Source organism: Pongo pygmaeus, chromosome 1, assembly GCF_028885625.2.
Source record: "Pongo pygmaeus isolate AG05252 chromosome 1, NHGRI_mPonPyg2-v2.0_pri, whole genome shotgun sequence".
In the NCBI taxonomy this organism is placed as follows: Eukaryota; Metazoa; Chordata; class Mammalia; order Primates; family Hominidae; genus Pongo; species Pongo pygmaeus.
This window is the reverse complement of record NC_072373.2, coordinates 113,004,670-113,023,028: the sequence shown is the minus strand read 5'-3', so window position 1 is coordinate 113,023,028 and position 18,359 is coordinate 113,004,670. Positions and strand designations below refer to the sequence as shown.

The window sequence follows — 18,359 nt, the reverse complement described above, 5'->3', positions numbered from 1 at the left end:
CCCGCTGCCTGAGAGACTCTTGGCCAGCTGGTCCTCCTGAGCGTCTCCTGCTTTTCATTCAAGACTCAGCTCAGACACAACCTCTGTGAAACCAACTCAGCTACCCTCCTGCCTGTCCTCTTTCAAGCCATGTCCCTGCTGCTCTTCGCTGCTGCTGTGGCACCTCTGCATGCTTCTGTTGTAATGTGTCCATGCTAGATTGTCATTCTCTGTTGATAAGTCCTCCTCCCACTGGACTCTGAGCTTCTTCGGGGTTGGCAGCTTGCCTTTCTGATCTCTCTTCCTAGTGCAGTGCCCGCATACATAAGTTTTCAATGAAGTTTGTTGGGTGTATGAATGAAGTAAAGAAAAAACTAATTCATTAATTCATGTTTACCTATAGTATACCTGGTGGATAAAAGCCATGGCTCTATTCTACAGGCCAGTGGCAGCCACCAGGATTAAGGGACACTGTATGCCATAGTCTCTATTGTTCAAATGCCTTTGGCTGTAAGTAACAAAAGATGCAACTCACAATGGCTTAATAATAAGAAAATTTATTATGCTCCGTAACAAGAAATCCAGAGGTATGCAAGCTCCAGAGATGGTTAATTTAGTTCTTCCATAATGTCATAGAAGACCCAGTTTCTTCCAGCTCGCACCCTAGCTATCTTCATCAGGTTGCACTTTTCCTCACGGTAACTCTCTTCAGAGTGAGAAGTGAGGCACAGCTGTACTAAGCAGATCTAATCCAGATAATATGACAGTGCCTGCTTCTCTTTTTATAAAGGGGAAAACCTCTTTTAGAACCCCTGGCCCTACCTAGTAGACTTCTGCTCATGGTTTTGGTCAGAACTAAGTCATGGGTCCTTTTGAAAAACCAGTTATTAGCACAGGGAAAGAGAATACTATGAACAGCTTAGGGCAAACACGTGGTCATGAATAGGACATGTTGCCAAGCAGATTGAAGTTATGTTAGGAAGGGAGAAGCGCAGGGATACAGTTATGTTGGATAAGCAGCCACACAGCTTGCTGCTGTGTGCATTTATTCATTTATTCATTCAACAGATATTACCTATCATATACCCAGCATTGTGAAGAAGGTTGTGGACAGTAATGAACAAGAGAGACAAGATCCCTCCCCTGCCAGGCCTTCCCCTCACCCCCTGCCCTTTGAGATGGAGAGGGTGTCCAGGCCTCCCTGCTTCACCCTCTGAGGTGGGGAGGTGTCCAGGGCCTCGCATCTCAGCATGGGACTGACAGGCTTGCCCTGACCTCTCGCAGGCATGAACACTGCTGTCTGGGCCGTGACACACATGGGCATTTGTGTGGGCGCCAAAGTCTTCCTCATCTGCGAGGTAAGGCTGAGGTGAGCTCTGTGTATGTGGGGAGCAGGAGCCTCCTGGGGTGCAGGCTGGGGTCTGGTCTGTGTGGGTCACCCTGGGAGCCTTCAGATGACCCTGGTGGAGCTAAGGTTCCAGACATTCCCGTAGGGAAAGAGACAGTGGCCGTGTAAACAGATAAACAAGATCCTTGTAGGGTGCCGTAACTATCATAAGGAAATCAGCAGAGCAGTGGACAGAGTGTGAACAGGGCCTGCACTGGAGGTGGACTTGGAAGGTCCTTCTGAGAAGATAACATTTGATGAAGTAGGGAGCAACAAGTCCAGTGCAGATCAAGAGAGAGGACTCCAAGCAGAGCCAACAGCAAGTGCAAAGGCCCCAAGGCAGGAATGAGGTGGCTATGTGGCTGAAGCAAAGTCTGTGCCTAATGACTGATCAAAAGTTGCTTCTGGCACCCAGCCTGGCTCCTGCCCCAAGCTGAAAACAGATCACCAGCAACAACTCTAGCTTCCCAAGCCTCTCCTGCCTAGACATGCAGCTCCACCCAGGTCAGAGGTACAGCTGCAGGGACCACAGAACAATGGGCTTAGCTCTGTGAAGACAGGAAAAGCCACCATGGTTTTGACAAAGAACCCAGGAATGGCGTTAAAGACTTCTTTGGGCAGTGTCCAATTCATGTAGCAATTTTGTTGGCCACATCTACGGAGGTATAAAAAGACAGATATAAGGCAAGGATGGAACCACTTTCTTTATGTGTGTTGATATCCCTTCCCCACGCTCCTGTACACCTCATAGCTCCCGCAGTGTGGTGGGTGATCCCACTGGCTCCTATTTCACCTGGAGGCAGGACAGTGCTGCTGCCATGTGTGGCAGCTCTGCCAGGGGCTGAGGAGGCAGAGACTGTAATTCTCAGTTTGGTGTAACAATCCCTACCACTTTTCTGCAGCTGAGTTTCTGGTTGGACATAAGTTCACTGGCAGCCTGGGTCCCCAATCTTATTCCCCTCCAGGCCCGGTAGCTCTTCTTTCTTGCAGTGAAAACCTCTCTGAGGGTTTTAATGATCCTGCCCAGTTCTGGCCTGCCACACCCATCACAGCCTGGTCAGTCCAGAGAGCGCTGAGTCCTCCTGCTTCCACTGTCAGCAGTGACATCAGGCAGCCTCCCTAGACTTTCTCGGGAAACTGGCCCCTTTTTGTCTCTCTTCCAGGTAGCCTTTCCCCAGAATGTTGTTACTGGATTCATTTGATATCTTGTTTTCCTTTGAAGCTTTTGTGAAACTTGCGTAGGCTCATGGAGCATCCAAATGAGGCAACATCACCATCAGTCCTCCTTCCCTGGCTCACTGCCTCAGGAAACCAACCTGGTAGGTGTTTCTGAGACTCCCAGTTTCTATGGAAGTCCCTGGGGATTTCTCACTCAAATCTGCAAAGTGCTTAGTCTTCCTGGACTTTTGGCTCCAGGCAGTTTGCTTGGAAGTATTGAAGGAGAGTAGCTCCCTGACCCCCATGTGATAATATTATAGGGCCTCAAAGCAGGGTTTTTGGCATTCTAGGGGCTGGGAGATTGGTGAGACACCCCAGATGTCTGCTTGACTTCAGGGTGGCTGATTACAGTAGAGTCCACCACCCTAGACCTGGAACCGCAGCTTCCTCTGACTTGCAACTGTGCTGCTGCCTGGATCAGATTCCTTTCTTCTTAAGGTTGAAATTTCTCTTAAGGAGTCCATATTTGGGTTTTGTCCCTAACCACCCCACCTCCCCAACTCCCTGTCCTAAGTTCTGCAGGCACCAGGGACCCCCCGTTGTGGACACAGGGGGGTTCTTTCCTGGAGCTCCAGAATCCAGGTAGACATCTGTGAAGGGATGGGAAAAGAGGTCATTCCATCATTTGGACAAATCTAAATCTAAATTTAGCCCCAGCCTGCTATAGAATATCACCATGAAAGAAACTTTGGAAGTTATTAGGTCAACTGCTTCATTCTGCAGATGAGAAAACAGAGGCCCAGAGAGGTGAAGTGGTTGGACCAAGAACATGGACCTCATGGCAGAGCTAGACTGACCTTGTCTCCTGACTTTCAATCTGGGTCTCCATTCACTGTGCCTTCTGCCCTTGTCCCTTTTGAATTTTATAAAAGGTCCTTTACATTCAAGAGCATCCTCTTTCTGTTCCCCTGCCCACCCTCTACCTTGTAGAACTTCTGATAAGACACGTGGGCCATGAGTGGCATTCTTGGGCTGTCTTGAGTGTGAAGACACCTTTGTGGCTAGCCTCCTTGAGCACATATGGGGGATCAACACATATTTATTGAATCAGACTAGGGCATAATTTTCCTTTGTTTTTTTTTTGTGAGATGGAGTTTTGCTCCTTTTGCCCAGGCTGGAGTGCGATGGTGCAATCTTGGCTCACCACAACCTCTGCCTCCTGGGTTCAAGTGATTCTACTGCCTCAGCCTCCCGAGTAGCTGGGATTACAGGTTCCTGCCACCACGCCCAGCTAATTTTGTATTTTTAGTAGAGATGGGTTTCTCCATGTTGGTCAGGCTGGTCTCGAACTTCCGACCTTAGGTGATCTGCCCACCTTGGCCTCCCAAAGTGCTGGGATTACAGGCGTGAGCCACCGCACCTGGCCAATTTTCGTTTTTTTAATTCTCCAATAGTATATTAATAGAACTACTGTGAAAATAAAAGTGCATATTTTCCACTTAAATAATTAGATTAAATCAACTTAGACTGTTATTTTTCCTGCAGGACTTACAGCTTATAATGGGCTAAAAAGCACTGTGACTGTTGGCTGGGTGTGGTGGCTCACGCCTGTAATCCCAGCATTTTGGGAGGCTGAGGCGGGCGGATCATGAGGTCAGGAGATCGAAACCATCCTGGCTAACACGGTGAAACCCTGTCTCTACTAAAAAAAAATACAAAAAATTAGCCGGGCATGGTAGCAGGCGCCTGTAGTCCCGGCTATTCAGGAGACTGAGGCAAGAGAATGGCATGAACCCGGGAGGCGGAGCTTGCAGTGAGCTGAGATCGTGCCACTGCACTCCAGCCTGGGCGACAGAGTGAGACTCTGTCTCAAAAAAAAAAGCACTGTGACTGTGGCCATTTAACATGAACTTCAGAAAGTGTTCTCCATACCATATTTTGGGAAAAGCTGCATGAAGGTGGATGCATGGAAAATCGAAGGCTTGCCTGATCCCCTACCAGGGAATCCTGGTTCTCTGGGGCAGCCAGAGTTATGACTGGTCTCCAGGACAGGAATGTGCCTGCTCACTGGTGAAAGTGCCTCTCTGTGGCCTCAGGGCCTCCGTGAGGCAGGGCAGAGCTCCTGTCCCTGCATGAGCACACTTGGGGCTTCTGGAGTGGCTGAGACACTTATGCTCCCTGCTTTCTGCTTCCTGGAGCAGAATTTAAGGAAGACTACTGGGCTTTTGCCTCAGCAGACCAGACGAAACAAAACCTGCTTTCAGAGGGGCATTCTTCTGACTTTTCCTTCAAGTGGAATTGTGACTGTAGGTTTGGGTTTGAACACTGAATTTCAATTTTGTACACACACACCAAGAGGCCTCAGGGCAATGGGGGTGTTTGAAATGAACACCAGCCCAAGTCCTCTACCTGCCAAGTGTTCGATTAAGCTGCTGAGATCTGTTTCTACCATCCTGTCTTTCAAATATTTATGTGGCAGATTATAGGCAAGCTTCAAAGGCAAGGAAATGCAAATCTGTTCTATAAATCATGGAATAACACAGCTGCTGTCTTCCTCAGTGTGACAGCTTACGAATGCCAGCATTTCTGTCTGCAGAAGGGGTGGTGGGAGTGGGCTTCTCGAGTGCAGCCAGGCCTGTGTGCGTGCCAGTGTGTGTGTGTGTGTGTGTGTGTGTGTGTTGGGGGTAGGGAAGAGAGTAGGGCGTTCTAATAATATTTGCATTTTTGCAAAACAGCAGTTTTTTTTGTTTTTTAAATTTCCCAGCAGTTAAGGAGTTAATTTATTTTGCTAATCTTAAAGAACTGTGGAGGGATAAAACCTCACCTGGGATCTGAGGCATCCAGAAAACTAGAGATGAAAACGGCTTTCAGTTTCGGGGAAATATATCTAGAACATGAAGTAAGGGGAGAGAAGTCAACAGCAATAACTTTGGGGATTCAAAAATGAATATAATTTAGTGTAAATGAATAAAAAGGAAATTGTGCATTGCAAATACTTATGCAAGTTAAGTTTTGCCCCCAGGGTCTTAACAATCTGCCAGTGAAGCCCCCAGTGTGCCAAATATTAGACTTTTGTGGGCTCTTTTCGGCTGCTGCCACGAACACATCGATTTGGTACATTGGTGTTCAGTGACACATTAACATCCACCAAGACCAACAGTGGGGTTTATGGTCCTTGCCCAGCAGCTGGTTTTGGCCTGGTGTCATTCTAAGGAAAAACCTGGGAAAGCTGCAGTCAACAGGGTGCAGGGGCCCAAAGGAAGATGGTGTATAAGACAAAATGAGTGGGGATAAGGTTTGCCATGTATTAGTCAGGATTCTGTTGCAAGTGACTCAAACTCACTTAGGCAACAGGGGGAAATTTCTGGGTCACTGAAGGGAACATTGAATAACCAAATCATGGGAAAGGAACGAAAGTAACTGGGCTTGGGAACAGTTGGAACAAAAACTGGAACACTGCTAGGACTGTCTTCCATCACCTGTCTTTACTTTTTCTCTCTACTGGCTCCTAACATGGCTGCATATTAGGACTAGTAGATTTTGTGCCTAGCGACTTTCCCTATTATAAAGACTGTTTTGCACCTGACAACTTTTGTCTCTGTAGAATCCTAGTTTGAATAATCCCAGAGAAGAAATTTATGATTGGTTGAGCTGGGATCAGGTGTCCATGCCTGGACCAATCAACTGTAGGAAGAGGACAGAGAGTCACATAAAAACATGGCAGCTTTTGTGGTAGTCGTATTGATGATGGGAGGCTTTCCTAAAAAAAAGAGTGGGGAAGCTTTGGACAGACAGTCCAGTAAGCATCTACTACATTCTAGAGAGCGCTGGAAAAAAGACCAAAGGAGGCAAAGAAAAGGGGCCAGGAAAGATGGTGTGATGAATGAGTTGCATGTTGGAATTCATCGATTGACTCCTTGAAATTCAATATTCCGTAGGATTCCTTAAGGACTCTAAATGCTCCTGGTTCTTCTATTTTTCTGATAGCTCTTATTCTGTCTCCTTTCTCCTTAATTGCTCTGGATCCTTCTCTTCTCTGCACTGAGAATCTCCTCAAGATTACAGGCCCTTAGTTATGTATCTTGCCTCTAGAGAAGACAAATAGCTTCTTTGCAACTGCATAAACAGTATTCCCTGTCAGGACCCTCCTTTTATCTTCCAGAAGAAATCTACACTTGGATTTCCTTTGGTCACATTTAATGCCTTTCTAAAAAAGTGTGGTTCCTGAACCAGTCACATCAGAATCACCTGGAAGCTGACTGGAAATGCAGAATCTTGGGCCTTGTCCCGAAACTACTGAATCGGAATCTGCATTCTAACAAGATGACCAGGTACTTTGTAAATCCATTAATTCGGAAAGCACCACTTTAAGCAATTAGAAATGGAACTCATAATCAATCTGCTCTCAATGGCGAAATAAATGTTTTTTCACAATTTTCCTACCAGGTCAATGGCAACACTGTCTAAAAACCCAGATTCCCAACAACTCTCAAAATTACTTTTCCAATACTTTCTTGTCTTCATTACCTATGTCCAATCTATCACCAATTTGAACCTATTAATTCCACTGTCCAATTGGTCTGTTTTTCCTAACCATGCCTTCCTCACTTTCTGCAGGCTCTAATAGATAGATGCATTTGCCAGACAGCCTCCTCATTTAAAAAATGGATCAAATAATGCTTATAATGCCTCATATACATATTTATATACAATACAAATTTAATGTGTAATTATCTTCATCCTGGTAGGACTGGTTTTCCACTATGGCTTTGTACACAGTTGTAAGGGATATTGCAAATAACATATTATTAACCATAAAGTGCCAAAATCTATGAACAATTTTGATTTTAAATAAATCAGAAGGGATTAAAGATTATTTCTAAAATTATTTTCCCTTATCTGCACTTTAATATGCTATAATGAGTAACAGAGAAAGTGGTGGAATAATACCTGGTAGGCCAGGAGTTATAGATAGGAGTGTCTTACATATGAGCATCATGTATCACAGAGGTCAGCAAACTCTGTGAAAGGCCAGATAGGATTTTAGGCCTTCTGGGCCATATGGTTCCTGTTACAACTACTCAACTCTACCATCATAATGAGGAAGCAGCCAGAGGCAATACTTCTTGATTACTGTAGCTTTAAAGTAAGTCTTGAAATCAAATTAAGTCCTTCAGTTTTGAACTTCTTTTTCAAAATTGTTTTGGCTAACATAGGCTATTTTCATTTCTTACAAATTTTAGGTTCAGTATAACAATTGCTTAAAGAAAAAATGCCTGTTGGGATTTTGATTGGGGTTGCGTATAATCTATATATCAATGTGATGAGAATTGACAGCATAACAATATTGAGTTTTCCAATTCACAAACAGGTATGTGTCTCCATTTTTCAAATGTATTTAATTTCTTTCAGTAGTTTTTTTGTAGTTTTTAGCATAGGTCCTATACATGCTTAGTTAAATTAATTCCAAAATATTATCTATTTCTGATGCTATTGTAAATGATGTTTTATATTTTAATGTCTCACTTATTTGTTGCTTGTATACAGAAATACAATTGATTTTTTATGTTGACTTTGTATTCTACAACCTTACTAAATTCACTTATTAATGTAGTAGCCATTCAGGGTAGACTTGTTAGTATTTTCTAGATAGAAAATTATGTACATGGCTGGGCATGGTGGCTCATGCCTGTAATCTTAGCACTTTGGGAGGCTGAGGTGGGAGGACTGCTTGAGGCCATGAGTTTGAGACCAACCTGGGCAACACAGCAAGACCTCACCTCTGTTAACTAAAAGAAGAAAAGAAAAAAGAAAAGAAAAGAAAATTGTGTACTATGTGAATAAAAAAAGTTTAACTTTTGTTTTTCTAATCTGTAATTTTTTTTTTTTGGTCTTATTTTACTGGTGGGACACCAATATAATGTTGAATAGAAGAGAAAAAACAAACATTCTTGCCTGGATCTCAATATTAATGGGAAAATGTTGAGTCTTTCAATATTAATTTACAGTATTTGCTCAGGTTTCTCATTGATTCCTTTATTAGGTTAAGATGGTTGTCTTTTATTCCTAGTTTGCTGAGTTTTAAAAATCATAACAAGGCACTGAATTTCATCAGATGATTTTTTTGCATTGTTGTAAATGATGATAGGATTTTTCTTTTTTATTCTATTAATGTGATGAATGACTATGATTGATTTTCAAATGTTAAATAACCTTGCATGCCTAGAATAAACTCCATTCAGTCATGATGTATTATCATTTCAATTGTATTTCTGGATTCTAGTTGCTAATAGTTTGTTAAAAATTTTTTATCTATGCTATGTTCATAAGGAATTAGACTATAATTTTCTTTTAATGTCTTTGTCTGGTTTTGTTATTAGAATAATGGTGACTTCATAAAATGAGTTGGGAAGTATTTCTTCCCCCTCTATTTTCTGAAAGATTTTGCTTAAGATTGGTATTATTTCCTTTTTAAGTGTTTGATAGAATTCATTATTTAATCTGTCTAGGCCCGGAGTCCACTTTGTCAGAAGATTTTAAGTTACAAATCCAATTTATTTAGGCTTAACATAGAATTGTTGAAATTTTCTATTTCTTCTAGTGTCAATTTGAGTTATTCATGTTTTCAAAGGAATTATCCATTTCAACTAAACTTTTTAATTGGTTGGCATAAGTGGTTCATAATATCCCCTTTTTATTTTTTAATGTCTATAAGACTTATAATGCTGTCCCTTCTTTTATTATTAATATTTATTTTTGTGTATCTGTCTTGCTAGTAGAAGTTTATTTTTTATTTTTAGGGGTTGTTTTCTCTTTAATGGAAAACAAAGCTTATTTTGAGGATTTTTTTCATTCATCAAATATTAGCTTGGAATTGATGACTGGCATAGTATTGGGAGTTTGGTTGGGGAGGGACTACAACAAGCAGAAGACAGTTTTTACTTTCTTGTTTTAAATTTTGTTCTGTCAACTACTGAGAGAGGGTTATTAAAAATCTCAAACTATACTTTTGTATTTTTGTATTTTTTCTTTCAGTTCTGTCAGTTTTTTCTTTGTGTATGTTCAAACTTTGTTGTTAGGTGCTCATACATTGAATATTGTAAGTATTCTTGATCAATTGATCCTTTTTTCATGATGAAATATTTCCCTTTAATCTGGAAATATTTCTTTTTTTTTTTTTTTTTTTGAGATGGAGTCTTGCTTTGTCACCCAGGCTGGAGTGCAGTGGCGTGATCTTGGCTCACTGCAAGCTCTGTCTCCCGGGTTCACGCCATTCTCCTGCCTCAGCCTCCTGAGTAGCTGGGACTACAGGCACCCGCCACCACGCCTGGCCAATTTTTTGTATTTTTAGTACAGACGGGGTTTCACCGTGTTAGCCAGGATGGTCTCGATCTCCTGACCTCCTGATCTGCCCGCCTCGGCCTCCCAAAGTGCTGGGATTACAGGCGTGAGCCACCGCGCCCGGCCTGGAAATATTTCTTATCATGAAGTCTATTTTGTCTGATTTCAAAGTGGCCACTCTAGCTTTATAATTAATATTTGCCGGGTGTATCTTCTGTTCTTTAACTTTTACCTGTATGTATCTTTGTATTAAAAAACTAAGCCTTGTAGAAAACATATAGTTGGATGTTGCTTTTCTACCAAGTATAATAGTATCTCTTAATAGATGATTTTGATCCTACTATACTTTTCTACCAAGTATAATAGTACCTCTTAATAGATGATTTTGGTCCATTTTTACCGAATACAATTCTTGATATAGCTGTGTTAAATCAGTTAACTATTGATTTATTGGTTTCATTTTTTTTTGTTTTGTTTTCCTTTCTCTCTCCCTTCTTTTGAATTAAAAAATTTATTTTTTCATTTTATTTTCACTATTGTCTTATTAGCTATAATTTTTTTTAATAGTTTGCTCTAGGGTTTATGTAATGTGTCTTTTATTAATTTTTTTCTTCTATAATGTAGAATCTGCTTTTAAATCTGCCTAGTGGGCTTTTTGTTTTAGATATTGGGGTATTTTTTAGCTTTAGATGGCTGATTTGTTTCTTTTTCTTTTTCGTTTTCTTTTTTTTTTTGAGATGGAGTTTCACTTTTGTTGCCCAGGTTGGAGTGCAATGGTGCAATCTCAGCTCACTGCAACCTCTGCCTGCCAGGTTCAAGCGATTCTCCTGCCTCAGCCTCCCAAGTAGCTGGGATTACAGGGGCCTGCCACCACACCCAGCTAATGTTTTCTATTTTTAGTAGAGATGGGTTTTTACCATGTTGGCCAGGCTGGTCTTGAACACCTGATCTTAGGTGATCCACCTGCCTCGGCCTTCCAAAGTTCTGGGATTACAGGCATGAGCCACCGTGCCTGGCCTGTTTCTTTTAATGATTTCCATTTACTTATTTATTATGTTCCTGTTTTCCCTTAATTGCTTGAACAAATTTATAATCATTGTTTTAAAGTCCTTGTTTGCTAATTCCATCTTTGTCATTTCTAGATCTGCTTCTATTTTCTGATTTTCCTTTTCATTATGGGTTACACTTCTTGTTTATGGCATGTCTAATAATTTTTACTGGAAACTGGCAATTGTGAATATTCCATTGTTAGCCTAAATTTTCTTGTGTTTCTTTAAAAATTATTGATTTTTGTTCTTGCAATAAATTAATTTCAGATCAGCTTTATCCCTTTGAGGCTTTTTTAGAAAGAGTCTAGAGTATCCTTTGCTCTAGGACTAGTTTAGCCCTACTAGTAAGACATAACCTTTCTGGGATTTCACCTGAATGCATCAAGTACCCAATGAGGTCTTTCCATTCTGGCTGGCCTGAACTCAAATATCTCCCAATCCTGTGCAAGCTCTGGTAGTTGCTCAGTTTATAGTTCCCCATAATTTATCTTTCCTTAATCATTTATTATTTCCCAGGGTTTATGGAGTTTCACTTTAAACATATACATCTTATTATTTAGCCAAAGATTCAAGAGGATCCTCTGCAGATTTCTGGAACTTATTCTGTGTTGCTCTTTCACTCTGCTACTCTGTCTCACAAGTTCCATCCAGCTGCCTCAGCCTTCCTGAACTCCAGTCTCTGACTTCTTGAGTCAATGAGACTGCCATACTCTGACTGAATTCCCCTTTCCTGCAACTGGTCCAGAAAATGCATTGAAATAAAAGGCTAGGGCTATGGCAGGGCTCACCTCACTTGTTTCTCATCTCTCTGAGATCTCACGCCTGAAATGTCTGTTGTTCAATAACTGAAAATAACTATTTCAGATATTAATATTTTTGTGTAGTTTTCTAGTTGCTGACACTTGGTGGACCAGATGTGCACTAGTTACTTTGTTCTGACCATAAACAGGCTTATTAAAATTTAATTTTATGCTGTGTTTCATGAACACGCCTTTCCAGTCAATTTTCAGCTGATCCCTATATACAATTTGATGTTCTTCAGTGTATTTAGACCTTTCAGGCCTTCCTCAAATGCATTTTCCCCTTTCTTTCTATGCCTCACTCCTTACAAAAGCTATTTCAAGCTCACCTTTTCCAGAAAACTTCCTATGATTAATCCATCCACCCTCTTTATTCACCCACCTTTGTTGTAATTTGTACTTCATTTCTACTATATTAAATTGCACTTTTGGCCATGTAGTTTTGTTAAGTTTTTGGCAGTTATTTTATGTGTGACTGTTTTGCTGATGATTATAAGCAGAAGCTTATAAATAGAAAAAGCCTGTCTTCCATTTATTCCCTTTGTTGCAAACCCACCTAATTCAACTGGCTGTTCCCAAGGTAAATATTGGTGACCCTCTACAGTTTGGTGGAGAGGCATTGTATTATGAAACAAATGAAGCTAAATATCAGCGCTCTCATGTGATGGACCACTTCCAAGGCCCTGGGAGGGTCCCCAGCCATCTGTTTACATGGTAGACGGTTTTATAAATGTTGCAAAGGACGGATTTGAACCACAATGGAATAAGGCACTCTCTCTTTCCATTATGAATTTCTTTCAGCCAGTCTCCCCTTTCAGGTGGTGGGGAGTGACTGTAAGCATTTTGGGGATCTAGTTAAGGAAAGTTGAGTTGGTGATACATTTAGCTGAGGTTTAGTGGGAGGTATTTATGTGGTTTGCAGGCATTTCCATGTATAGTTAACTTATTCCTAGCTGACCTGTGCAGGAATATTCTTACCACCCACGGGGCAAACTTACCAAGTGATATAACAGGAAGATACAGAACCAGAGCACCTATGAACATGAACCTATGCTATGGCACCCAGCACTGGATCCTTACAGGGAGTGGGGAAGAAACAAGGTTTTAATTGTGCAAAGCCAGAAACTAATCTCTGAAAGTGTCTTTCCATCAAGACATAAACAATTCTAAGTGGAGGATTCCGTTCTCATCCATTTCTAGTAAAGGACATTCTGTCAGGAGTGTGCTCTATACGCAGGGTATACAATTATAAACATTCCATAATGTTTTCTTTTGTGAAGATATTATGCAAAACTAAATTCATCAGAATTTTTCTGTTTATAGTGTGCAACCTTGTGGAAGAACTACAAAGAGTGAACATGTCTATTGAAGTTCCATGTTTTATGAATCTTAAAAATTAACATGGAAAAAATTTTGATCAACCAAGTTAGAGGAAGCACCAAATTATTTTATTCTCTCTATAGAAAGTATTACAACATGCTGGTGACATGAAGAGGCCATCAAAGAGGAAGCAGCAAAAAACATAAGAAAATGTATTACACAGCCATATCAACCATTAATTAATAGAAATACTGTGTTATTTGGGGGATTTTTGTGGTATTTGTAAACTTTTTAAAATTTGAAGTCATCGGCCAGGCACAGGGGCTCACGCCTGTAATCCCAGCACTTTCGGAGGGCGAGGCGGGTGGGTCACCTGAGGTCAGGAGTTCAAGACCAGCTGCCAACATGGTGAAACCCCGTCTCTACTAAAAATACAAAAATTACCCCAGCATGGTGGTGCATGCCTGTAATCCTGGCTACTCGGGAGGCTGAGGCAGGAGAATCTCTTGAACCCTGGAGGTGGAGGTTGCAGTGAGCTGAGATCACGCCACTGCACTCCAGCCTGGGCAACAGAGAGAGACTCCATCTCAAAAAAAAAAAAAAAAAAAAAATTTGAAGTCATTTTTTTTCTCATTCTGTATAAACATTCATTTTCATAGATAATTTTGTATGTATAATTTTTAATACTTCTTTTTCAAAGAAGACCCTGAAGGTATGTAAGTCTCAGGCCCCACAAAAGTTGGATCCAACCTTGAGGAGGTGAGGATATTGGCTCTTCCCCTTCTTAACCTTGTTATCGGGTGATATGTTTTGGCTGTGTCCCCACCCAAATCTCATCTTGAATTGTAGCTCCCATAATTCCCACATGTCGTAGGAGGGACCTGGGGGGAGATAATTGAATCATGGGGGCGATTTCCCCCATACTGTTCTCATGGTGGTAAATAAGTCTCACAAGATCTGATGATTTTATAAGGGGTTTCTCCTTTCACTTGGCTCTCATTTTCTCTGTTGTCTGCTGCCTTGGTAAATATTAGCTAACTGTCCCTGGAGTATGCATTCCCAATTACAGCAAGTTATCATCCCTTGGGTGCAGATTACATCTAAATAACATATACAAGCAAATCACACTGCCAGTGCCGAAGCGTTTCAAAGTAAATTCAGACATAAAGTAAACAGAGAACATAACTTACCTATCTCTTCTGTTACAGTTGCTTTTTCATTGAGTCCTGTGGAGCTCAGGTTCCTGTGGAGGGTAGCAGAAGGAAAACTTCAATTACAGTATAACTGGTCTGATCTGTTCTACATATTAAAGTTCATGCTATTTTCTTTGTGATAAATAAACAGTGTTCTGCTGCATCTGAAACTCTGAAAACCATTGCTCTAGTGCTAACCACTTGTCTCTATAACAGGTATCCACTCACAGTTATAATGAAAGCCCAAAGATGTACTTGAGTTATGTCAATGAAAATATTGCTAGAGACTTGGTCTAGATTTGCTGAGTGGCATGTGAAAACTACAGTGTAATCTGATCCTCCTCTCCCTCTCTCTTTTCACCACCATTGTTGTCAATATATATTCCTTCCCCATTTTGCCCACAGAAAACTTTGTGTACTGGGGTCACATTCTCCATAACCAAGTTGTCAAACAGAAAGACTTCTGGAAAAGAAGACTTCTCCTAACTTGGGGAAGAGCACTTAGAGGGAAAGAGATGAGAGATGGTCAGAGCCAAGATGTATTTAATCTTGGTCTGCAGTGGACATTTATCATCTGCCAAGACTCCTTCTTTCTGGCACTGACATCCTTTCACTTAGGAACATCCCCCCAATGATGAGGCTCTGTAAGGGCTTCTCTCATTTTCCCTCAGACTGTAAGATGACTTAATATTCCAAGATATTAACCAAGTGCTTTTTTTTTTTTTTTGAAATGGAGTTTTGCTCTTGTTGCCCAGGCTGGAGTGCAATGGTGCAATCTCAGCTCACTGCAACCTCCACCTCCCAGGTTCAAGTGATTCTCCTGCCTCAGCCTCCCGAGTAGCTGGGATTACAGGCATGTGCCATCACGCCTGGCTAATTTTGTATTTTTAGTAGAGATGGGGTTTCTCCATGTTAGTCAGGCTGGTCTCGAACTCCCCACCTCAGGCTGGTCTCGAACTCCCCACCTCAGCTGATCCACCCGCCTTGCCCTCCCAAAGTGCTGGGATTGCAGGCATGAGCCACCGTGCTTGGCCTAACCAGGTGCTTTCAAAGGTGTTTTGAACCAAGAAGCAAGTCCTTCCCTGTTGGACCCAAAGCTGGGAACATGTGAGATGGGAACTGCTGGCATCCATGCCTCCAGCCTGAGAGGAAAGCCAGCCAGAAAGCATAGAGCTGCCTGCAGCAAGCAGGAAAAAAGGGTGAGGAGAGTGTGTCCCGAGAGCCTCCAGCTTCTGGTTCAAGTGGCCACTGATGTCCAACCCTGTTTCTGCCCTTCTTGTTTTGGTTACAGGAGCCCACAAATCCTCTCTATCATTGGCGCTTATTGGAATTGAATTTCTGTCATTTTTTTAAAACCAAGAATGTACAAAACAATGCACTGGCTACAACAGCAAAATTATAGAGCCTGATAAAAGAAAAGAAATAGAAACCACAAGAAGAATGGAGGAAATCTCCAGTAATTCACAGGAAATAAAATAACCAGGGAGAATAAAACTTTGCAGTCTTGGATGTCTGCACCCCGGGTGACAGAGTATAGGTACTGATACAAGTGACCTTGAGATCATAGCTCAGGAAAGCCCTTGTGCCTGTGCTGGTTCTCTGAGCCCAGGCAGGTGGGATGGCAGCAATGGAACAGCATTCCTTTCTCAAAAGACAGAGCTAGGAGGGAGTGGAGTGGAGGAGACCATGATGAGAGCTCCTGCATGAAAACACACAAACCATTAGTAGACAGAGTAACGGAGAAGGTAAGGAGAGAGAGGGAAGGGGGACTGTGGTCTGCACACGAGGTTGTGCAGCCAGATGTAAGGCCTGGAAGCCACACTCCTGAGAATCACAGTCCACATGCTGGGTTGGGGCAGAGAGCCACATGCAGCTCACTGGCAGGGAGAATCAGGGCCTGGAGGCATAGAAAGCCAAGAGCCAGGCAGCAGCAACTGGCTGACCCTGGTAGGCAGTTCCAGAAGTGGGCACGTCTGGGCGCAGGGACTGGAAGCAAAATGGATTGACTCAAGAGTAGACAAATATGGGTTCAAGGTCAATCAAAGAGCAGAAACCAGGTGACACAGGTGAGACAAATCTAGAAAGAGAGTTGAAACGTGGGCAGACATAGGTAGAGGAGGACCTAGGAACAGAGGCTAGAAACCATAAGGGGTCTGCTGGGGTGGATGGATGGAGGGGCAGGAGCCAGCAGACACAAAGTTGCGCATGGAATTTTACCAGATGGCTGTCTGCTGCTGAGCTGTGGCTTTTCTTCCTGCTTGTCCACAAGCGGGTGGCTCTGCCCTCGGGGCCCAAAGGCATAAGCAGGCCTTCTGACGACACATTTGACAACGCTGGCACGGAGGCAAGATCGAGTGGGGATAGCTGGGAATATCCTTCTTCTAGACCTGGGTGTCTGATAAATTCTCCTCATGCTGACAATTTCATCTTTCATAGTTTAAAGACAGAAATGAGAGGGACTGCTACCCTGTACCTAAGTGCTCTGCAGAAGTGGAAGTGATAGGGACCCTAAGAGGAGCCAGCTTTTGCAAAGTTGGTGGTATCCGGGGCTCAGGCAGAACCCATTCAGAAAGCAGAGTTCAGAAGTGTTCAGAAAAGAGACTCTCAATGAGAAGACAGCTCAAGAGAAAAGGGAGGCTAATTGGGGCTAATTGTATTTTGTTAACAGATGATAGCAAGAAGGCAGAATTCAGGCTGTGTGCGGTGGCTCATGCCTGTAATCCCACAATGTTGGGAGGCTGAGGCAGGTGGATCACCTGAGGTCAGGAGTTCGAGACCAGCCTGGCCAACACAGATAAATCCTGTCTCTACTAAAAATAAAAAAAAAATTAGCTAGGCGTGCTGATGCATGCCTGTAGTCCCAGCTACTCAGGAGGCTGAGGCAGGAGAATGGCTTAAACTCAGGAGGAGGAGGTTGCAGTGAGCCGAAATTGCACCACTGCACTCCAGCCTGGGCCAGAGAACGAGACTCTGTCTCAAAACAAAACAAAACAACACAGGCAGAACTCCTCAAATTGTACTTTACATCCCGATTCTCAGTCAAGAAGACCCATCTTCAGACTGGAAAGGGCAGAATTAGTGCTGATTAGAGGGAACCAAAGCCACATATAATTGCTCTGAGCAGACTTCACACACCCATTAAATACCCCAGCAGAATTTAGCTCTTGCAAATGGTTCCTCAGATATTTCTGAGATTCTCTCTGGGTGCTGGGCTGCAAATGCTTGTTCACCACCCCAAATCATCCCCTGATGCTAATGACACTCAGGATACGGACCCTCTGCAGGGCATAGTAGCCAGCTCTGCTACTGCCAGCACCTGAGATGAGGGATGCCGGGCTTCCCTTTGCCTTCCATCCTAAGCACAGGACACAGCATTCCCTGAGTCCCCAGAGCACAATCCTCTCTCTAATACACAAGCTGCACAAGCACAGGAATTTTTGCACCCCACCCACACCCCCACTTATGTAACCCCAAGGTCTAGAACAGTTTTTGGTAGGCAGTAGGAGCTCAGTAAATCTCTGACTCTTAACAAGTGTATAATAAACATTCAAAAGTGAAAGAAAGGGCTGGGCAAGGTGGCTCATGCCTGTAATCCCAACACTTGGGAGACCAGGGTGACTGGACTGCTCGAGCCTGGGAGTTCGAGACCAGCCTGGGCAACATAGTGAGATGCTGTCTCTATTTTAATTTTTAAAAAGCTAAAGAAAGAAAGAACAAGGCAGATAATAACTAACAACAATTAAAAGATGTTGTGAATTTCAGGATCCTCAGACTCAGATTTAGAAACGCCCAGTGATGAAAATGTACCCACCTTAAGCAGGCTGATGGCTTGGCATGCAGAAGATGTCTTTGTGGGCAGAAAAAGCTTCACCAGGCTGAAAAAAATAGAAAAATGTGTCCCCTCTCCCCACCCGCAAGGCAGGCAGATACATTAGAAGACAGAGATCCCACTTGGTGGGCAGGTCCTTGTCAGGTAAGGGTTTGGTTAGTAGGTGGTACCTTTGTGTCAAGAAAAAGACATGCCTTTCTCCAAGCAAGGGCAGCCCTTGGGAGCACAGCTTGGCCGCACTCTGTTGGACAAAGCTGCACTGTCTTCCTACAGGGCTCCTATCCTGTCATGTGGCGTGAGCCA

At 42.7% G+C, this 18,359-nt stretch overlaps 1 long non-coding RNA gene across 1 annotated transcript; it reads left to right on the top strand.

Annotated features, from left to right (window-relative positions):
- Window positions 1-1,943: 1,943 nt before the first annotated feature.
- Window positions 1,944-14,389, top strand: LOC129015007 (uncharacterized). The gene is made up of 4 exons (XR_008494490.1): window positions 1,944-2,029; window positions 2,589-2,685; window positions 13,738-13,793; window positions 14,243-14,389. It is a non-coding gene; the product is annotated as an uncharacterized LOC129015007 (long non-coding RNA).
- Window positions 14,390-18,359: the final 3,970 nt, after the last annotated feature.